Below are 20,272 nucleotides of genomic sequence, written 5' to 3'. Positions count from 1 at the left end.
ATGCCTGCGGCCTACGTAAATTGGTACACAATTCTTGTTCTTGAAGTTTATTGGCTCCGGCGTAAACCAAGCTAACCTCAGCCTCTTTTCTCCACTGAACTTTCTCCTACTGGCTATCCTCAGCCTATTACTCTGTATATCTTTGAATAAAATATTTAAATAAATAGGTCGGCCGACGCCGTCCCCAACTTCGAAGTACCTGGATCAGCCGGGCAGGAGACCCCGGCACCTATGTCCTAAAAATTAGTTCTTCCCGGTAGCTCAGCTGGTAAGAATTCCCTGCAATGCAGGAGCCCGGTTCAATCCTGGGTTGGGGAAGACCCCCTGAAGGAAGGAATAGGCTACCCACTCCGTATTGGTGGCGTTCCTCTGGTGGTTCAGACAGTAAAAGAATCTGCCTGCAAGGTGAGGGAGACGTGGGTTTGACCCCTGGGTCGGGATGATCCCTTGGAGGAGGGCATGGCAACCCACTTCAGCAGTCTTGCCTAGAGAATCCCATGGATGCAAGAGCCTGGTGGGTTACAGTCCATGGGGTCACAAAGAGTCAGACATGACAGAGCGACTAACACTTTCACTTTTCACATACCCTTATGTCCTAAAAATTATTTTACACTGACTCATTTTTTAAACATTAGTATCTGTTTTAGCTTCACCTTAAATACCCATTTGTAGTCACTAGATGTGCTATTTATACGTATGTTCTCACAGATAATGAAATGACCAGAAGACTATGAAAGCAGGAAGTGTCACAGACTTTCTATCACCACTTGGAGTCCTCCGCAGGGAGTATGGCCTGTGCACAGGTGAGCCCTGGCCATCTTCTGTCATGTTGTCCAAGGTTGCTGAAGGTGTGGGCTCCCAGACGGGCACTGGCTGGGACTCCCTGCCACTCTTCCCGCTGCCCCCAAACCTCCAGTCTTCCCTGAGCCTTCCCCAGGCCATGGTGGGGGTCTGCCCTCACACACACGAGCCTCTTAGTCCAACATCATGAACTCCCTGAGGTTGTCATCACCAGGAAAGGCTTTGGGGGTTCCAGAATCTGGACAAGGATGCCAGGGTCCCTTCCCACCAGGCTCTGCCCCCAAATTCCAACCACCGTGGGCCTGGCTCTTCATCATCAGATGATAAAGCCTAGGCGCTGGGAAGAACTCCAGGTTGGGGCAGATCCTTGTAACCATAGACAGTCTCAACTAAACCAAATCTGTACATGGGAGACACAGACTTTTCCACCTTATAGAGTGCAGAAGGGGTGTCTGCAAAGAGCTAGACTGGGGATGGAGGAGCTGGACTGGGATGGAGGGGCTGGATTGGGATGGAGAAGCTAGACTGAGGGTGGAGGAGCTGGTCTTGGATGGAGGAGCTGGACTGGGAAGGAGAAGCTGGACTGAGGGTGGAGCAGCTGGTCTGGGATGGAGGAGCTGGACTGAGGGTGGAAGAACTGGTCTGGGATGGAGGAGCTGGACTGGGAAGGAGGAGCTGGACTGAGGGTGGAGCAGCTGGTCTGGGATGGAGAAGTTGGACTGAGGATGGAGGAGCTGAACTGGGGATGCGGGGAGCTGGACTGAGGATGGAGGAGCTGGACTGGGGGTGGGAGGAGTTCCCCGTGTCCTCAGGCACCTTTGCCGGCCTTATCAGTCTGGGGTTCCACTGCTGTCTTATTTTTAAATATAGGTATATTTTATGCAATATTTGCCACATATTTACATTTCAAAGTGATTCGTTATCTGAAATTCAGATGGGTTTTTAAGTCTGGCATTTCCACTCCTCTGTTTGAGTCCCTCCTCTTGTCTCTGATGCTGCAAAGGACAGGAAAATGGGAGAGAGAGAGGCCAGGGCACAACAGGGGAAGAGCGGGGTGAGAAGGCAGAGGGTCGGGGGTGCTACAGGAAGACTGCATGATGGGGCAAGAGCTGGAGGGGCCCTGAGGTTTCTGGAGTTGGGAAAAGTGAGGCCACAATTCACCATTCTCTCAGATCACTGTCACAGCTGCTGGTATCTCCATGTATTAAGCTGGGGCACACAGCTGGGATTTGTGCTGTCAATGGGGACATGATCACATTTGGGAGTCAGTGGAACACCTTGGAAAGTGCATGCCATTGCCAGCACTTTGTCCTGCCACAGGACCTTGGGGAAACTGAGGCAGCAGGTATGTGGCTCAAGGCTTATCAGCTGACCAGGGGCCAGGGGTTCTCCATCAGCAGGGATCTCCATTCCTGCAGCACCTAGGAGAAGCTGGACCAGGTTTTCCACGCAAAGGCTCAGTGGTAACGTGTATGTACCTGGATATTTACATGGGAGGGTAAGCACCATGCTCTCCAGGTAGGCCTTTCACCAACAGTGTGGAGGGAGGCAACCAACCACCTTCAGGAGACACTGAAATGGAGCCCCAACCCTGGCTCAGAGGGAAGGGATGCCCCAGTCCAGGGAGCTTTTGCTGTGTCCTGTCTCTGCTGCTATGGCCAGAAGGAAGGGTTCCTGGTGCTGCTGCTGCTAAGTCGCTTCAGTCGTGTCTGACTCTGTGCGACCCCATAGACGGCAGCCCACCAGGCTCCCCCATCACTGGGATTCTTCAGGCAAGAACACTGGAGTGTGTTGCCATTTCCTTCTCCAATGCATGAAAGTGAAAAGTGAAAGTGAAGTCGCTCAGTCATCTCCGACTCTGTGCGGCCCCATGAACTGCAGCCCACCAGCCTCCTCCATCCCTGGGATTTTCCAGGCAAGATTACTGGACTGGGTTGCCATTGCCTTCTCTGGAGGGATCCCTACTGGGCAGTAATAAGTTCCTGCAAGCCTGGGGGCTGAGTCTGTAAATCATTGCGGCTCTCTCGGGCCATCAATACCTGCCAGCCCATCAGCTGGGCCACTTCTCACTCTCTTTCACAAGGCACTTCCTCTGAGAATCCTCCCCTCCTTGCACCTGCTGGTTGTACCCTCCAGGGGCGGGTGGGGTCCTGTACCTCCCCACCACCTTCACTATTTAGTCCCAGGGGATGAGGGCCTCCCAGGGGCTCTGGCTCCCCAGGCACTGGGAGTGGAAAGTGGCTTTCAAATGGCAGATCATTCACCAGTAGTGGGTGGTGAATTGAATTTAGAGACTGCTGCTGCAGCTTAACCAAAAATGAATGGAGAGCATAGAAAGAGGCCGTGGAGTGCCCCTCTCCAGGTTTCGCTCTGTTTTAATGAGTGTTTGTGAGTGAATGGGCTGATTGTGCTTGTGTGCCCCTTGTGAGTGCACACAAGTGCATATGTGCATGAAAGTGAGTGTGTGTGCACAAGTATAAGAGCCGCAGTGTTGGCCTGGACGTGAAAGTGTTTAACCCCAGATGTGGTCCAGGACAGCAGGGGTTTTTTGCGTATGGGTGGACATCCGGGAGCTCGAGATGCCAACTCTCTGCCCCTCCAGATAAGGGCAGAGTCAAGCCTGGAGCTGCCCCCGCAGAAACGCAGTTCCCCACTAGGTCAAGAAGCCTTTGTCTTTTTCCCTCCTTCAGCGGAGAGGCAGAGCGCAGAGCCTGGGAGCTCAGCGCTCCATCTCCATCAACCCAGCCCCTATTTGAGTGTGATCCTACACCAGGAGCCCCGGCCACCACCCCTCCATCTCTCACCTGCGACCTGGTAACCGGCTCCTCCACGCCTGCAGCTGCAGCCTGTCTGTGCACAGGTCGGAGCTCCTGTATTAAACCCGAATGATGATTCCAGGGCGGAGCCAGGAAAGGAGGAGGTGGGAAGGATTCAGAATCCATGCACCTCAGGTCTGACACCCAGGTCCTGTATTCAGGAAGGAAACCTCAAGTTATGGGAAGTCACTCGAGTTTCCCATAAAAGCAGAGACATTACTTTGCCAAGAAAGGTCCGACTAGTCAACACTATGGTTTTTCCAGTGGTCATGTATGGATGTGAGAGTTGGACTATAAAGAAAGCTGAGCGCAGAAGAATTGATGCTTTTGAACTGTAGTGTTGGAGAAGACTCTTGAGAGTCCCTTGGACTGCAAGGAGATCCAACCAGTCCATCCTAAAGGAAATCAGTCCTGGGTGTTCATTGGAGGAACTGATGTTGAAGCTGAAACTCCAATACTTTGGCCATCTGATGTGGAGAGCTGACTCATTTGGAAAGATCCTGATGCTGGGAAAGATTGAGGGCAGGAGAAGAAGGGGATGAAAGAGGATGAGATGCTTGGATGGCATCACCGACACAGTGGACATGGGTTTGGGTGGACTCCAGGACTTGGTGATGGACAGGGAGGCCTGGCATACTGCAGTTCATGGGATCACAAAGAGTCGGACACGACTGAGCAACTGAACTGAACTGAACTGAACTCGAGTTTCAGGAACTGCCCTGAATTCAGGGCAAAAGATGATTTTCTTGAAAGTGAATCCCTTATTATATTTTTATTAGACACAGGGCATTAGATGATCATTGTAAAGAAAACAGTAGGTGGCAGTTTTTCAGGAGAGCCAGTTCCTGGAGTTCTGCACTTTCAAGCTCCATGTGAACAGATCGCATTGCTCAGGATTGGACAATCGGATTGAATTGTGGGATCTCAATTCTTCAACTAACGATTGGACCCAGACCACGGCAGTGAAAGTGCAAAATCCAAACCATTAGAAACCAGGGAATGTCCATGTTTAGAAATTTTAAGTTTTAAAATGTAAGACTAAAATTCTTGACCCATTAATATTTCTCTTTCTGATGGAGTCACCCGGAAGTATGATGTTTGCTTTCTGAAATGGCTGCATTCCTCCAACATCTTGTTATTTTGTCCCCAGCTGCCCCAGCCCTCAGTGCTCTTGGGAATTATTTGTCTTTACACTTCATTTTTTGAAAGAATCACATTTTCAGTATTCATCCTTCCTCAACCAACACCCAGATATATCTTTCCATTTAACAGAACGTTCTTTTATTTTCTTCGAAATAGTATAACATTTTACTTATGGAAGTGCTTATAACTGGGGTGCTTGTTGCTGCTTCAGGGATCATGAGGTAGGTCTGGCTCTGGCCCCGCCCCCGACGTGCATTGAGTAACTCGGTCTTGAGGGCCTAACTCCTGCAGTGGCCCCTCAGAGTCAGGGAGGAGGTGGGCTCCGCCAGTCTGGCTGAGCCACGTGGTCCCCACAGCTCCCTCCAGGGTCCCTGATGCCTCCAAGCTGCCCAGACCCTGGTGCGCAGGCCACCGCCGACTGGATGCTCTCCTTTCCCCTCTGGGGACGAGCCCTGTCAGTGTAACTTAGGTCACCTTGCTGATCGGGCAACAGGAACGGAGATTCAGTGGCCACAGTAGCCAGGCGGAGGCAGCTCTGCCTGGAAGGGGAAGGGCTCACTAGGTGATTTAAACATTAGAGCACTGCTTCCCCCTCATCCTGACAACCTGTTCATTGCCCAGCATTTACAAAAGCTGTTGTTGTTGGGTTGCTAAGTTGTGTCTGACTCTGTGACCCCCATCGGCAGCAGCATGCCAGGCTCCCCGTCCTTCACTGTCTCCCAGAGTTTGCTCAGATTTGTGTCCATCAACAAACATTTGTGGAGGGCTGAGTGGGAACCAGTGCCAGGGAGTGTGAGGCTTATGCCCCAATCCCGGGAAGTCCCTGGACCAGCAGGCCCGGGAGGGACATGCAGTTACAAAAACATACATAAAAGTTAGAGCCCTTCAAAGAGGCTTCCCTTCATCCCACTGAGCCTGAGAGTGGCCCAAACGTCCTGGCTTCCAGCTCTCTCTTGCCCCAGTCACCCCACGTGACCTCCAGAGAAGATGCTGGAGTAACTCACACACAGAATCTGCTCTCTCCTTTCGCCCCAATCCTGGGAAATCCCTGGACCAGGAGGCCCGAGAGGGACATGTAGTTACAAAAACATACATAAAAGTTAGAGCCCTTCAAAGAGGTGTCCCTTCATCCCACTGAGCATGAGACTGGCCCACACGTCCCGGCCTATGACTCTCTCTTGCCCCAGTCACCCCATGTGACCCCCAGAGAAGTGGTGGAGGAACCTTCACACACAGAGTCTGCTCTCTCCTTTCAACTTTCTGCCTCCATTCCCAGAATTACCGGAGAATCAGGATGCTTCTCTGAGAAGACTCGAAACCCAGACCAAAGAGAGGGCAGGCCAGGGCCCAGGATGCGGCTCCTTCTGATCCCGGGAGATGCCCTCCCTGCGCGGAAGTTTACAAGAGGCATCTCAGAAAGAACACTGCGGACAGAGGGAGACTCCTCAGCTGTTCCTGGGGAGGCAGAAGCTGGGAAAGACCTTCTTCAGGGGCTGCTTGAAATGGTCGTCTAGGGGGAGGGTCCCTGGGGTCTGTCGTGTGGCAGAGAGGGGCCCTGGTCCTGGAAGTGCCGCTGAGCCTGGAGGAGCCAGTGCTCCTGGGACCACCTGAGGGTCTGCGGGGAAGCAGAGGATCTGGTTGGGGCGCTCCTGTGACCGCAGCTGCATCAGTTACACGTTCCATAACAGCTCCTGTGTGTGGACGTGTCTGGTGTGGACTGAGGGGCTGTGGTGAAGCCTGAGCACGTCTGACAGTACTGTCAGGGCATCAGCAGAACCAGGCAGCCCAAAACCCCCAACTGTGCAGACAGCATCGTCCCAATTTCCCTTGGAATGCGTACCTGCGCACATGCTAACTCGTTTCAATGGCGTCTGACTCTTTGGGACCCACTGGCGTGCAGCCTGCAAGGCTCCTCTGTCCATGGGATTTTCCAGGCAAGAATTTGAAGTGGGTTGCCCTGCGATCCTCCAGGAGATCTTCCCGATCCGGGGATCGAGCCTGCATGTGCTTATAGCTCCTGAATTGGCAGGCAGGTTCTAGTGCCACCTGGGAAGCCCCTTCCTTTTGAATCCATAGAAACATACACTTCCAGAAAAGCTAGACGAACATAAAATGTCTTCAGGAAGGTAAGTCTGAGTCTCAGAACTACAGTTTTTAATCTTCTTCAACTTTTTTGCCTCCAGAATTTCTACAACGATCCTGTGCTCAAGTAATCAGGGAATACTGTGTTCTTTAAGAATAAACAGCAGTTTTTATTAGGTTAGAGAGAGCAGGGTTGATGAGAGGAGAAGGGACAGTAGAATGACCCCTCCTTGGCTATCTTAGGCTTCCCCAAGGTCCCGGGGCAGTGGGTGGAAGGGCTGGGGCCAGGCTGAAATGCCCACGGGCTCTAAGTGCAAAACCCTGGGTCCTTTGAAGGCCATCATCTCCCCCTTCTGACCCATCCCTGGCCTTTCCCAGGGGAGGTGTTCTGGGACCCTGGCACCACCATGCTACCTTTCCTGGGTGTAAGGTCACCCCAAGACCACCTGGAGAAGAGAGGGGGCTCCCAGGGGCTCCTGGATGGTCACCAAGGCTGAGGGGCCATCCCTGAGTTACTCAGCTGAGGGCTGCAGCCTGCTGGGCTTGACCCTGCACACGAAAGAGGAGCACAGAGTGTCTTGCTCACTGTCCAGTTCTGCAAAGGTTGATACACTGCAGCCGCGGACTCACAGTGCACTTCTGTGCTCAGACAGGAATTAGAGACGTTAACGGACTCTGTGTATCTGGACAAGCAACCCCTTAGATGGTTAGATGCGTGTCTCAGGAAGAATTTCACTGACCCCACCTGCTTGCATTTTTCCAGACAAAGAAAAGCACCGTCACCCTTAACTTGTGATATATCTGTTCTCTGTGGCAAGCAGTAGAGTCACCTTCACCCAGATGTATCCTTCATCATCTGTGCATCATGCCAAGTCATTTCAGTCGTGTCCGACTCCGCGACCCTATGGCCTGTAGTCATGGGATTCTCCAGGCAAGAATACTGGGGTGGGTTGCCATGCCCTCCTCCAGGGCATCTTCCTAACCCAGAGATCGAACCCAGGTCTCGTACGGTTCCTGCACTGGTAGGCGGGTTCTTTACCACTAGAGCACCAGGAAAGCCCACATGTACTCCTGGCCAGAAGCCCCACAAACTGGCCTCCCCCATCTCTTGGGACAGATTCTCTCACTCCATCATAGCTCTTTCACTGTGTGGTTTTCTTTTAGTCAACTGCATCCCCCCAGGACACTCCCCCAATGCCACCCTGTTCAGAGGCTCACTCAGCCTTGAGTAGGGGTCAGAAGGTTCAAGGGTCTTCCCACCCTCCTGGCCTGAGAAGATTGGCCCTCAGGGCCAGGACACTCCAGGAGCACAGATGCCCCTCCTGTCCTCCCCCTCCTCACCCCAAGCCTGGGGCAGTGCTTTCTTCCTCTGCATCCTCATTTGAACTCTGACCTCCCCTCCTGGCAGAGCGTCCTGACCCAGGGCTAGAATATACAGGCCAGAGGCCACCAGGTCTGAGAGTGACTGAGGGTCAAAGTTTAAAATTGGGTGTTTTCCCACAAGGGGCCCGAGGAGGACTGTGAGCAGGTAGGGCAGGTGCCCAGGGGACAGGTCCAGAGCCTGGGCGTCAGCTGGTCAGCACACACCTGAGGGTTCAGGTCCCCACCTTCCGGAATGTGCCAGAGTCAGCCTGAGGGGGAGGTCCACAGGCTGAGAACAGAGCCCAGCCAGCTACTCAGGCTTCATGGGAACCCCAGGGGACTGTCGACACTGAGGCTGGGCCCCCTGGGGTGGGGGTGAGGGAGGGAGAGAGCGTGCAGTTCCCTTCTTTGAGGGGTCGGTAAACAAGGGTGTTTTGTTCTGACGAGGTCCCTGCTCTTCCAGCAGGGTGAAGGCCAGCCATTCCAAACACAGTGGGGTCTCCGTGAAGGCTGCTCAGCAGCCATGGGTGTCCCTGGGGCAGAGGAACATATGTTTACAGAGCCAGCCCCCCAGCCCCTCCCCACTTTGGAGGTAGCTGCTGCTGTTTTATTTGCTGAGTTGAGTCCAACTGTTTTACGATGTCATGGACGGTAGACCATCAGGCTCCTCCATCCCTGAGATTTCCCAGGCAGAATCCTGGAGTATGTTGCCATTCCCTTCTCCAGGGGTCTTCTCCACCCAGGGACCAAACTTGCCTCTCTTGCTGGGTAGACAGATTCTTTATCTCTGAGTCACCTGGGAAGCTTTTGGAGGCAAACTGCTAAATAAAGGAGGGGAGTAAGGTTTTTGGAGAGCACTGAGTCCCACCTGCTTCATAAAATATGCACACTAGTCACAAAACCCGGTTTGTTGCCATTTGGCACAAAATCTCGGGACTTGACTGGTGGCATGAGAATGGAGGCCCCACACTCCTTCACTCCATCGTTTTCACGCATGGAGTATCGGCCACCCAGTTGCCATTTTGCCGTTGGATTTTCACTGGCTCAGCTGATAAAGGGTTCAAAAAAGCATTCAGAGGCTAAAAGAATGTGGAGATTGTTTGCTACTAAAGGAGTAGATGGGATTCCCTGATGGCTCAGATGGTAAAGAATGTGCCTGCAATGTAGGAGACTCAGTTTCCCTCCCTGGGTCAGGAAGAATCCCTGGAAGAGGGAATGGCAACCCACTCCAGTATTCTTGCCTGGAGAACTCCGTGGGCAGTAAAGCCTGGCAGGCTACAGTCCATGGGGTCACTAAGAGTTGTACATGACTGAGCGACTCACACACACAGAGGAACACGTGGACCTGGAACCAATGACATGGCCTTGGGCCTGGAATACTCATCCCTCCTGCACGTCTCTGGCTTGCACTCTGCTGGGGGGAGGGGAGGTGGGTGGGGAAGGCACTTGTCGGGAGCGGGAGGTCATCCTGTCTCAGAAGCCAGACTAGGGACTAGACAAGGGCCTTGACAGAATGGCCAGCCTGCGGAGCAGCACAGCCTCCTGCCTCTGTGTGCCCGTGAGGGCTATCCTGCCAGAAAGCTGAGACGACTGGGAGGCAGGTGAGGAGACCTGTCAGGGTGGGGTGCTGGTGAGTTCCTCCCTCACTGTTTACAACTGGTCCATGTTTCCTTGTAGAGCCGAGCCTCAGCAGCATCTGCACAGAAGAGCTGAATCAGCCGGACAGCCTCTCCCTGCTTCCCCCAGGCTCACCATGCTGCCCTGAACTGTGCCCACTGTTCTGGGAAACAGTTCTCGTCTGACAGGCTGTCTGTGTCCTCATGCCTAAAATCAGAAGAAGCTGGAAATGTGGGCACCTGCTCGAGGATGCAGGTGCTGGGTGTTCAGGCTGTGAGCCCAGACAGGGACCAGGCTCACTGGAGGAGGCCCCTACCACCCAGGCAGGCCTTCTCAGGATCAGATCAGTCACTCAGTCGTGTCTGACTCTTTGTGACCCCATGGACTGCAGTGTGCCAGGCTTCCCTGTCCATCACCAAATCCCAGAGCTTGCTCAAACTCATTTCCATGGAGTCGGTGATGCCATCCAACCATCTCATCCTCTGCTGTCTCTTTCTCCTCCTGACTTCAATCTTTCCCAGAAAAGAACTGACTCTTAGCATCAAGGGGCAAAAGTGTTGGAGCTTCAGTTTCAGCATCAGTCCTTCCAATGAATATTCAGGACTGATTTCCTTTAGGATGGACTGGTTGGATGTCCTTGCAGTTCAAGGGACTCTCAAGAGTCTTCTCCAACATCACAGTTCAAAAGCATCAATTCTTTGGTGCTCAGCTTTCTTTATGATCCAACTCTCACATCCATACATGACTGCTAGAAAAACCATAGCTTTGACTAGATGGACCTTTGTTGGCAAAGTAATGTCTCTGCTTTTTCATATGCTGTCTAGGTTGGTCATAGGTTTTCTTTCAAGGAGCAAATGTCTTTTAATTTCACGGCTGCAGTCACCATCTACAGTGATTGTAAAGCCCAAGAAATAAAGTCTGTCACTGTTTCCATTGTTTCCCCATCGATTTGCCATGAGTGATGGGACCAGTGACTGCAGCCTGGAAATTAAAAGATGTTTACTCCTTGGAAGAAAAGTTATGACTAAGCTAGACAGCATATGAAAAAGCAGAGACACTACTTTGCCAACAAAGTCAAGGTTATGGTTTTTCCAGTAGTCATGTATAGATGGGAGGGTTGGATCATAAAGAAAGCGGAGTGCCAAGGAATTAATGCTTTTGAACTCTGGTGTTGAAGAAGACTCTTGAGAGTCCCTTGGATTGCAAGGAGATCCAACTAGACCATACTAAAGGAAATCAGTCCTGAATATTCATTGGAAGGACTAATGTTGAAGCTGAAAGTCCAATACTTTGGCCACCTGATGTGAAGAGCTGACTCATTTGAAAGACCCTGAACCTGGGAAAAATTAAAGACGGGAGGAGAAGGGGATGACAGAGGATGAGATGGTTGGATGGCATCACCAACTCAAATGACACGAGTTTGAGTTAACTCTGGGAGTTGGTGAATGACAGGAAGTCCTGGAATGCTGCTGTCCATGGGCTCGCAAAGAGCCAGACACGACTGAGCAACTGAACTGAACTGGACTGATGGGACCAGATGCCATGACCTTAGTCTTTTGAATAGCGTGTTTAAGCCAGCTTTTTCACTCTCTTCTTTCATTTTCATCAAGAGGCTCTTTAGTTCCCATTCACTTTCTGCCATAAGGGTGGTGTCATCTGCATAGCTGAGATTATTGATGTTAATCCTGCTGCTGCTGCTAAGTCACTTCAGTCATGTCTGACTCTGTGTGACCCCATAGACGGCAGCCCACCAGGCTCCCCCGCCCCTGGGATTCTCCAGGCAAGAACACAGGAGTGGGTTGCCATTTCCTTCTCCAATGCATGAAAGTGAAAAGTGAAAGTAAAGTCACTCAGTCGTATCTGACTCTTAGTGACCCCATGGACTGCAGCCTACCAGGCTCTTCCATCCGTGGGATTTTCCAGGCAAGAGTACTAGAGTGGGGTGCCATTGCCTTCTCTGATGTTAATCCTAGCAATGTTGATTCTGGCTTGTGCTTCAACCAGCCCAGGATTTTGCACAATGTACTCTGAATATAAGTTAAATATGCAGGATGACAATATACAGCCTTGACGTACTCCTTTCCCAATAAGGAACCAGTCCGTTGTTTCATGTCTGGCTCTAACTGGACAGGCCTCGGGGGCAGCTGCTGTCGGGTGGAGGGGGCGTGGAATATGATTCTTAACTGGGCCCCAAGTTGGCAGGTCTGAGTCAGCACGCCTGGGGGGCCTGGTCTGAGGGTCTGGTCACGGTGAGGGAGACTCGTGTGTGGGTGATCCCCCGTGCACATATGCACCTGATCTGATCTCCCTTGGCTGCCCACGCCCTCTGTTGGAAGAGTGGCCTCCTGGTGACAGTCTGCAGTGGGGGATCTGTGGATACAGGGGACTCCACCCATACCCTGGGAGCCTGTTCAGGGGGCCGGTGCCACATGGTCATTCAGGGGTCCAGGCAGCCAGAGGCCCCTCCAGCTGGTGACACTGTCGTCGTCAGCATTGCACTTGGGCCTGCCCTGGCTGCGTGTGTCGCTGTCATGTTGCAGGGCAGGTCACGGAGGATAGGGAGCACCCGGGTCACTTTTGCCCCATGTCTCTTCCAACCCAGATCTACACCGTTTTCTCAAAACAGACTTCGACACACTTGCATGTATCATTTTCTTTTTTGTCTTATGTTCAATCTTTACTTAGACAGCATTGAGACTCTGCAGAGCGACTTGACCTTGGAGTTCAGTGTGGCTGGAGCCCCTCATGCCACAGGAGGTTGCCCCAAAGCACCCAGTGCTGTCCTGCTGGGCTCACCTGCCCCATGACGGTGGCCACTGCCCTCGGGCTCGACTTGACCCACAGCCGGGCGCTCTCACAAACACGGGCTCACGTATGCTCACGTGGTGCATGCCATGGAGCCACGGGGCTGGGAGCGATCTCTGCTGCTGGAGTCAGACAATGAATAAAGCTCCAAGACAGGTTTGGGGTTAAAATTGTCAAAATTTTAGAATTAAGCACTGCTGCAGAAGAGAGGGCAGCCCACCGCTCATAAACACACAGGAGACCACATCAGATCTCAGGACAGTGCTGGTGTGATCAACCTGTCTCCTGCCTGTGCATCCCTGGAGCACCTGGTCACATGTGGCTTTGTTCCGCAGGTCTGGACAGCTGCCATGCTGTGTGCTGCTCACCAGCAGCTGCTGCTCCTGGACTGCACTGGGGGAGGTGTCCAGGAGCCATGCCCCATGCTGGCCCACTCCTCACAAACCTGGTGGCCACAGATTTGTTTCAGGTGGGTCCAACCCCACTCCACAGGCAGGCATGGTGGCCAGCCCTCCCAGGGGCAAAACCTTCCCCTGTGGCTGGAGCCAAGAGGAGAGGGGCCTCAGCTTCAAGGGCTGATCAGTGGCCAGAGCTCTCTCTATCACCCTGCAGGACACACAGTCAGGGCAGATCACAGCACAGAACTGGGGAATCAAGGCCTGAGACGCCCAGAGGACTCACGTTTTTTTTGCATTAGAGCTAAAGCCTTCTGACTTTCTGATTCGTGTTTCCTTTGAGGGGCTTCAGGTTAACCTGTCTTCATGGTGGAAAAGTGGGATTTGGGTTTCTATTTCAGTTCTGAGTCCCAGTGGTTGGAGGGATGGAAGATACTGGAGCCTCAGCACACACAAAAAGGACCCAGAGCTGGAGGAACGGGCCCCCACCTGCTGGCCAGGGAAAAGGGGTCGTCAGGGCTGAGGTCTCTCCGTGAGGTCTCCTGCAATTCCTCGTGCTGGCTGCTGCCACCGTCCTGCCCTGGCCATCACCCCACAACCTTTCTTCATCTCGCTCTCCTTCTCCAACTCACCCACCTGACATCTGATGCACTTTCCCTGCCAGGTTTTATTTTGGGACACTCCTTTGACCAGTTTCCTTAGGGGAGCCTGGAAAGCACACCTGTCCCCCGGGGCGAGGGCATGATGAACCTGTAAGTTGCTGAGCCACCCGGCAGAGGGCGCCAACGGCACAGGTGTGGAAGGGTTTCCAGAGACAGGGAGGCCTTAGGATGAGGTTCTAAAAAAATGCACCGTGATCCACCATACATTGGGATCAGGATACATTGGAAAGTCAAGATCACAGGGAAGAAATGTGGAGCTTGGCAATCTATTGCGAAAGCAGCAAGTTCCTCCTCCTCCTTCAAACACAAGTGACCAGAATCAGGGCAGCAACCAGCCCGGCCCCTTTGTTTCATTTCCACCCTGTCTCTCCCGTTTCCTCCAGCAGTGGCTTGGAAGCCAAGCCTGGGGGGTGTGGGGGCAGCAATGGCTTTAATTAGTGAGTGATTCTATTACCTCCTGCACCGCATTCCTGGCCCTCTCGGTGTTGGTTTCCTAACACCTGGGCAATGTGCTTCCTTGTCTCATTGCCCGCAGCTTAGATTGGAGACCACGTACATGGTTTAATAGCTTCTTTCTTAGCGCTTTTCCTAATTATAAGACTGTTGCAAAAGGGGAAACATCTTCTAAGACCCACAAATCCTGTTTTCCCCAAGCCATTGATATATATAACTTTTAAACTTCGATTCCTGAGAGAATGGCATTTAAATTGACAGAGAATTCCTGCGTCGTCTGGGTCTGAGTGTGTGAGTACATTTTAGCCCAAATGTCCTGAGAGTCCGACATCCACAGTCTTGCTTTCCAAAAAGAGGCAGAATGTGCAGCTTTAAGCAAGGGCCGTGCGTGGGGTGGCTGGCACAAGGCACGTTTCCTCCTCCCCAGGCAGGCCCCATCCCTCCACAGGGAAGCGTGTCACTCTGCCCCATTACTCGATCTGTTCGAAAGGCTTGGGTGTAAAGAGATTGTGTTTTAGGGTGTGACCTCCACCCACCAGGCCAGTTACCCAGCCCTCTCCCGAGTCATCACTACGGTGCCCTCCTTTCTACTGTGGCAAAGACGAGCCGGGGTACTGAAGACTGTGCTTCTAGAAGCTGGAGTGTTCCGAGGACTTGCTCCTACAATTTCTCTTTCTGCAGAATCAGGAAAGAATGAAAAGGAATTGCCACCTAATCCCAAGAAGCAAAGTCCACCATAAGAGCGCACACCAGCCACTGCCTCTGCTGAGGGGTTTGAGAAAGCACCTTTAAGAATCTCCAGCATCAGGATTATGGCACATACACCTTCTTAGCCCCTTCATGGATCCCAGCCCTGTCATGGTGAAGGGGCTTGTGTAACTCAGTGAAGCTGTGAGTCATGCCACATGGGGCCACCCAAGAGAGAGAGGACATAGTGAAGGGTTCTGACAAAATTGGTCCACTGGAGGAGGAAGTGGAAACTCCTCCCAGTATTCTTGCCATGAGAACCCCATGAACAGTATGCAAAGGCAAAAAGTATGATACCCGATGAGCGCCCCACCGCACCCCAGGCCCAGATCAGGTGTCCAATATGATACTGGGCAAGAGCAGGACGAGCAGAGGACAATTACTAATAGCTCCAGAAAGAATGAAGAGACTGGGCCAAAGCAGAAACGATGCTCAGTCGTGGAGGTATCTGGTGGTGACTGGAAAGTTAGGGCAGAGAGTGTCTTTTTCAGGGCAAGATGCCCAGGGTGTGAACCAGTCAACACCAGACCCTGAACAGGCTGCAGAGGTTTCTCCACATGAGAGTGACCTTTGGCTGAGGATTCAGGGCCTTGGATTCTGACACGGCACCTTCTGTTTCTCCAGTTCTCAGGGGGCCTGACCCAGGCTGGAGTCCAGCTGAGAGGCCACACCCAGCTGTGGGGTCCCTGAGCCCCACCAGTCTGGCATGAACTCGGCTGTTTTGAAGTTTCTTGGCACTGGCCTAGCAGTGTCTCAGGGTTGGATGCCCTGTGTAAGCACACACATGTCATATGTGGCCTAGCAAAGGATGAACCCCAGACAAGCATGACTGTTCCTGGAGTCTTAGTACAAAGATGAGCTCCAGGACCCAATTTGGAAACCATCCCCTGCCGCAGTATCACTTTTTCCGGCATCATAGGGAGTGTTCATGGGCACCTATGCTGCCAGGACAGTCTGTTGAGATTGCAGAGAATCTCAATTGTCACAGAAAGAGGTAAAACAGTCCTCAAGGATGGTGCCGCATCACATCTGGCTGGGTGACCTCGGAGCCATCCCCTCCCCTCACCATTTTGCTGAAAGTTTTACTTTTGTTTATGGTTCGAAGGATTCATTAACAAAAGAAACCACTTCTCACACAATAAACAATTTCAATATTTACTAGAAGAGTATTTGGCTTAATTTCAATACACAGCCCTTAAAAGAAGAGAAATAGAAACAATAGAGAAAAGTAACAGCACATACATCACCACACGGGGCCGACCAACATCCAGACTTAAACAGAGCTGGAAGGTCCCTTGGTAACAGCATATGGAGTCCCAGTTGGGAAAAGGTCCGCATCACCCAGGTGAGACTTCAAATTGCAGTTTTGGAGGCTCCCGCTTGGAATCCCAGGGTGCAGCTGATACCATCATTCGTGGGTGTGCAACAATGCAGCTCTGGTTTTCCTTCACCTTTTACATTGTTGTTTGTTTCACCTTGTGAGTCAGGAGATTTCCCAGACCCAGGGAGTTGGCCAGAACTCCAGGGGCTCAAGAAAATCCAAGCCCCGTTCCCTTTCTTATCCAAAGTGCCACTTGACTTGCTGGTAACAATTTGTGTGTTTGCCAGCAGGCACATACTCCAGGCAAGATCAGAAGTCAGTCAGAGGCCTTGTCTCCAGCCGCTGAAACCTGAACAAGCCTTCCTCCGTTGTTATTTGCCTAACACCACCCCCCGCCCCTTTGCTGTCGAACCCAGCACAGAGACATAGCACCCACACACCTGCACCCCACTCACAGGCTTCTGCATGGCCTGGGGTTTCCATCTGCAGGGGAAGGCTGGATGGGTCGCCCCTTTGCCCTTCTTGATGCTTCTCTGTGTCTCTGCTTCACCCAGACTGTGGACATAGGCTACAGACTGGCTGAGAATGTTACAGTTGTGTGTTTTCTTATTTCCACAGAAGTTCATGTTCATTTTAGAAGCCTTGGAAAACACAGATAAGCAGAAAATCCTTCCCAAAAGTGGCCTTGGCCAACATCTGGTTCTCAGTCCTCTAAGTGTGTGGTTCCTGCCTTTGGGGTCCAGCCCTCTGCATCTCAAGGTCCTGTGGTTATTAATCAGGTCTTCTATTGACTTGCAGTCACTAGACCTGGCCGAGGCACGAGGGATCCAGGAACCATGGTACCTGCTCCAAGGGCCCTGGGAACACACCTAACACCGGGGGCACATGCATGCACGGTTAGACACTGCACACCCACACTCACAGACATGACACACCTGCACACTCACAGCAGGTCTGTGGGGCTACTGATGCAGCAGAGCTGGCCTGGGGATGGCTTCCACGTGTTCCTAACCCACCAGACAGGGCTCTGCCGGGAGAGAACAATGGACGCTGAGGATGCAGCATCCTGATTCCACAGATCAGAAAACAGAGGCCTGACAGATCAGAGTCGGGAGTTCTCAGCGTTTCCAAGGACAGGCTCTTAGTTTTGGTTCTGATGAGAGCCAGGCCGGCATTGGGCTGGGGCTCCTTTCTGGAGGCTGCGGTTTGGGGTGGGGACACACCCATCCATGCAGCCTGAAGTCACCACCAGGAGATGCCATTGGCAAACAGTAAGTCAGCACCAGAGTCCCAGGCCTGGGAGCGGATGCTGCTGCCCCAGGGCTGCTCCTCCGTGTCATTAGGATCCCCAGGAACTTGAGGGGCCTGCCACAGGCCAGTGGGGCAGGCCAAGGGTTCCTGGAAGCCCTCAGTTTCCATAATCCTCCCACCACCCAAAGATGTATGGGTGTGATTCAGTTTTGTGTTTACATGCTGGTTTTGTCTAGTCGTGGGTCTTTAAACAAAAGTGCAACGCACAGCAGGAACAGGGGCACCTGTGAAGAGGGTCCTTGTCATATCTATGCTGCTGCTTCCAGGCGAGGTCCTCATTCAGCCAGTGGTGGGCATATTCTTCCCACATGGAGCTGGGAGCTGAGTCATTAGGTAAAGTAGGAGGCGTGGCTATGCCTCCGTGGGACAGTTTGTGTACCTGTCAATGTCCCCTCATGGCACACTCCCCTGATATCCCCTCAGAGAATCCTCTCACGGTTCCCCTCAAGTTCCCCACATGGCTGTTCCTCTTGATATTCTCCTCATGGCATTGCCTCAGGTTGTTCCCTCCTGGCTTCCCTGGATGATGTTTCTTTCCTCGCGGGGTCTCCTCCTTACTATCCCCCGTGGCGTCCCTGATCCTGTTCCCCTCATAGTGTACCCAACGGTTTCCCCATGGCGGCTCCTCATGATGTTCCCTTCACGGCTGCCCTCATGGTGTCCTCTCATGGCATCCCCTCATGATGTTTCCCTCATGGTGTCTCCTTGTGGCATCCTCTCATGATTATCCCTTCGTAGTGACTCCTCTTTGGGTCCCCTCGTGATTCCCTTCAGGATGTCCCCTCATGGCATCCCGCAGCGTGTCCAGCAGCGGGGTCCGTGGCAGCAACGAGAGCTGCCCACATACGTCCTGCGGTTTCTCGAGTGCAGGCCCGTCTACAGCCTGTGGGCAGGACCGTCACGGAGCGCAGCTGAATGAGTGTGACCTGTGCCTGTGTCGAATGTCTGAACCTCCCAGCTCATTCCGTACAAGTTTGGGTTTTCTCTGACTTCAAAACAAATAAACTGAAATAAACCTCAGAAATGGATTTTAACAGAAAACACGTGTTATTCATCAAGCGCCTCAGCCATTCACTCAGATGACAGCCAGTGACGAGCCCGGTCTCCATGAGGGCAGGCCGCCAGTCACTGAGGCCGCATTGCTATGGTTTGCCCAGAATGTTTAATCCTCAGCCTTTTCTATTAGCTTCCTGGAATGTGTGTTTTGAAGGAGATGCTCTTTTTACAGGTGGTGAGAGAAAAAAAGAAAGTCTCCCAGAAGCACCCAGGTTTACGTCTTTGGTGTTTGGTGTATTTAAGAGAAGGTCTGTGGCTAATGGATTCCATATCCGAGGGGCCACCTCTGTTTCTCAGGTGGGGCCAGAGTGGGAGGTTTCACCAGATCAGCATCACTCAGGCCTTTGGGATCAGAGACTTTCCTTAACCCATGCACCCCAGAATCATGAATCCTAAGTCCACTCGGTGGCCTGGTAGGCAGGGGCAGGGAGCTGGGCCCAGGTCACAGGGCTCAGGCCCTCTCTGTGCCTCACGGGAACCAGGGGAACCCCAGCCTGGCTCAAAGGGCAGCATCCATTCTGCAGGTGGTGGCAGGGGGACCCGCGGAGACCTGAAAGCCAGGGTGGAAGGTGTGCCTCCCCCCACCTGCGCACTGGGGAGGCAGCGGGCGCGAGTCAGCGGGAATCTGAGCAGAGCTGTGCTGCTGCCTTCCCTCCCTGGGAACCTTCCAGCAGGGGAGCCTGTGGCCCCAACTCCAGAGGCACCCCGACTTCCACATGTCTCTAGGCAGCAGGGCGGGGAGCACTGACAGGGCCACGCCCATGGCACACTGGGCTGCTGGCAGAGGTCACGGCCTGACTCTTGCTGGAAGTGACAAGACTGAGCTTTCTGCCAGTGGTGGGAGCAGGGAGCCATCGATGGCAAACAACTCTCAGTGACAGTGCTGACAGGCGCCCAGCCCCTTCCACCCCCTCACTTGCCACCCCCCACCCAGCCTGCAGTGACCCTGCCTGCCTGAGGCACCTGTGAGACAAGGGGCGTGACCCCACAGCCTCTCTCTTCCTACATGGGGAGATGGGCACGCTCAGCATGAACTGCGAGGGCAGGTGGTCCGAAACCAGAACTCTTTGCAAGAATAGGTGGCTTCCAGCCATGATGGGGAGATGGACATTTTCCTATATCTGGTTTCAGCTGCTAGCTGCCCACATAAACTTTATGAAAGAAAGTAAACAATATTGCTACATTCCATGGAATTAAATACAGTAAGCCCAGTTGGTCTGTGTGGCCCTGGGATGTGGCTGGGAACCCCAAAACACTGGAGGAGTATCAGCCAGATGCAAAGGCATTTTCAAGGTACACTCTGTGGCTTCCCTGGAGGCTCAGATGGTAAAGAATCCACCCTCAATGCAGGAGACCCAGATTCGATCCCTGGGTCGGGAAGTTCCCCTGGAAATTGGAAAAGGGAATGGCTACCCACTCCAGTATTCTTGCCTGGAGAATCCCATGGACAGAAGAGCCTGGCAGGTTACAGTCCATAAGGTTGCAGAGTCAGATAGGACTGAGCACACACACACACCTTTGCATCCATCTTTCCCACACAGGGTGACCCTAGGTTTCGTAACCATCACTAATCTAGAAGCTAAAGATTCCTAGCCATCCTGGACAACTGTGACTCATGAAGTAGGGGTGCTAGGATTGATTTGTCCCTGAGAGGGACAGGACAAGGAGAACCAACAAAGATTTTCTGCGGAAGAGCTCTGA

The 20,272-nt window shown here is 52.8% G+C and overlaps 1 non-coding gene across 1 annotated transcript; it reads left to right on the top strand.

Annotated features, from left to right (window-relative positions):
- The first annotated feature begins 16,759 nt into the window (after nt 1-16,759).
- Nucleotides 16,760-16,822, top strand: MIR2345 (microRNA mir-2345). Its single transcript, NR_031286.1, has one exon. It is a non-coding gene; the product is annotated as a microRNA mir-2345 (primary transcript).
- Nucleotides 16,823-20,272: the final 3,450 nt, after the last annotated feature.

Source organism: Bos taurus, chromosome 19 (assembly GCF_002263795.3).
Source record: "Bos taurus isolate L1 Dominette 01449 registration number 42190680 breed Hereford chromosome 19, ARS-UCD2.0, whole genome shotgun sequence".
In the NCBI taxonomy this organism is placed as follows: domain Eukaryota; kingdom Metazoa; phylum Chordata; class Mammalia; order Artiodactyla; family Bovidae; genus Bos; species Bos taurus.
The sequence above is the reverse complement of the archived record's forward strand: the minus strand, read 5'-3'. Positions and strand labels throughout refer to the sequence as shown.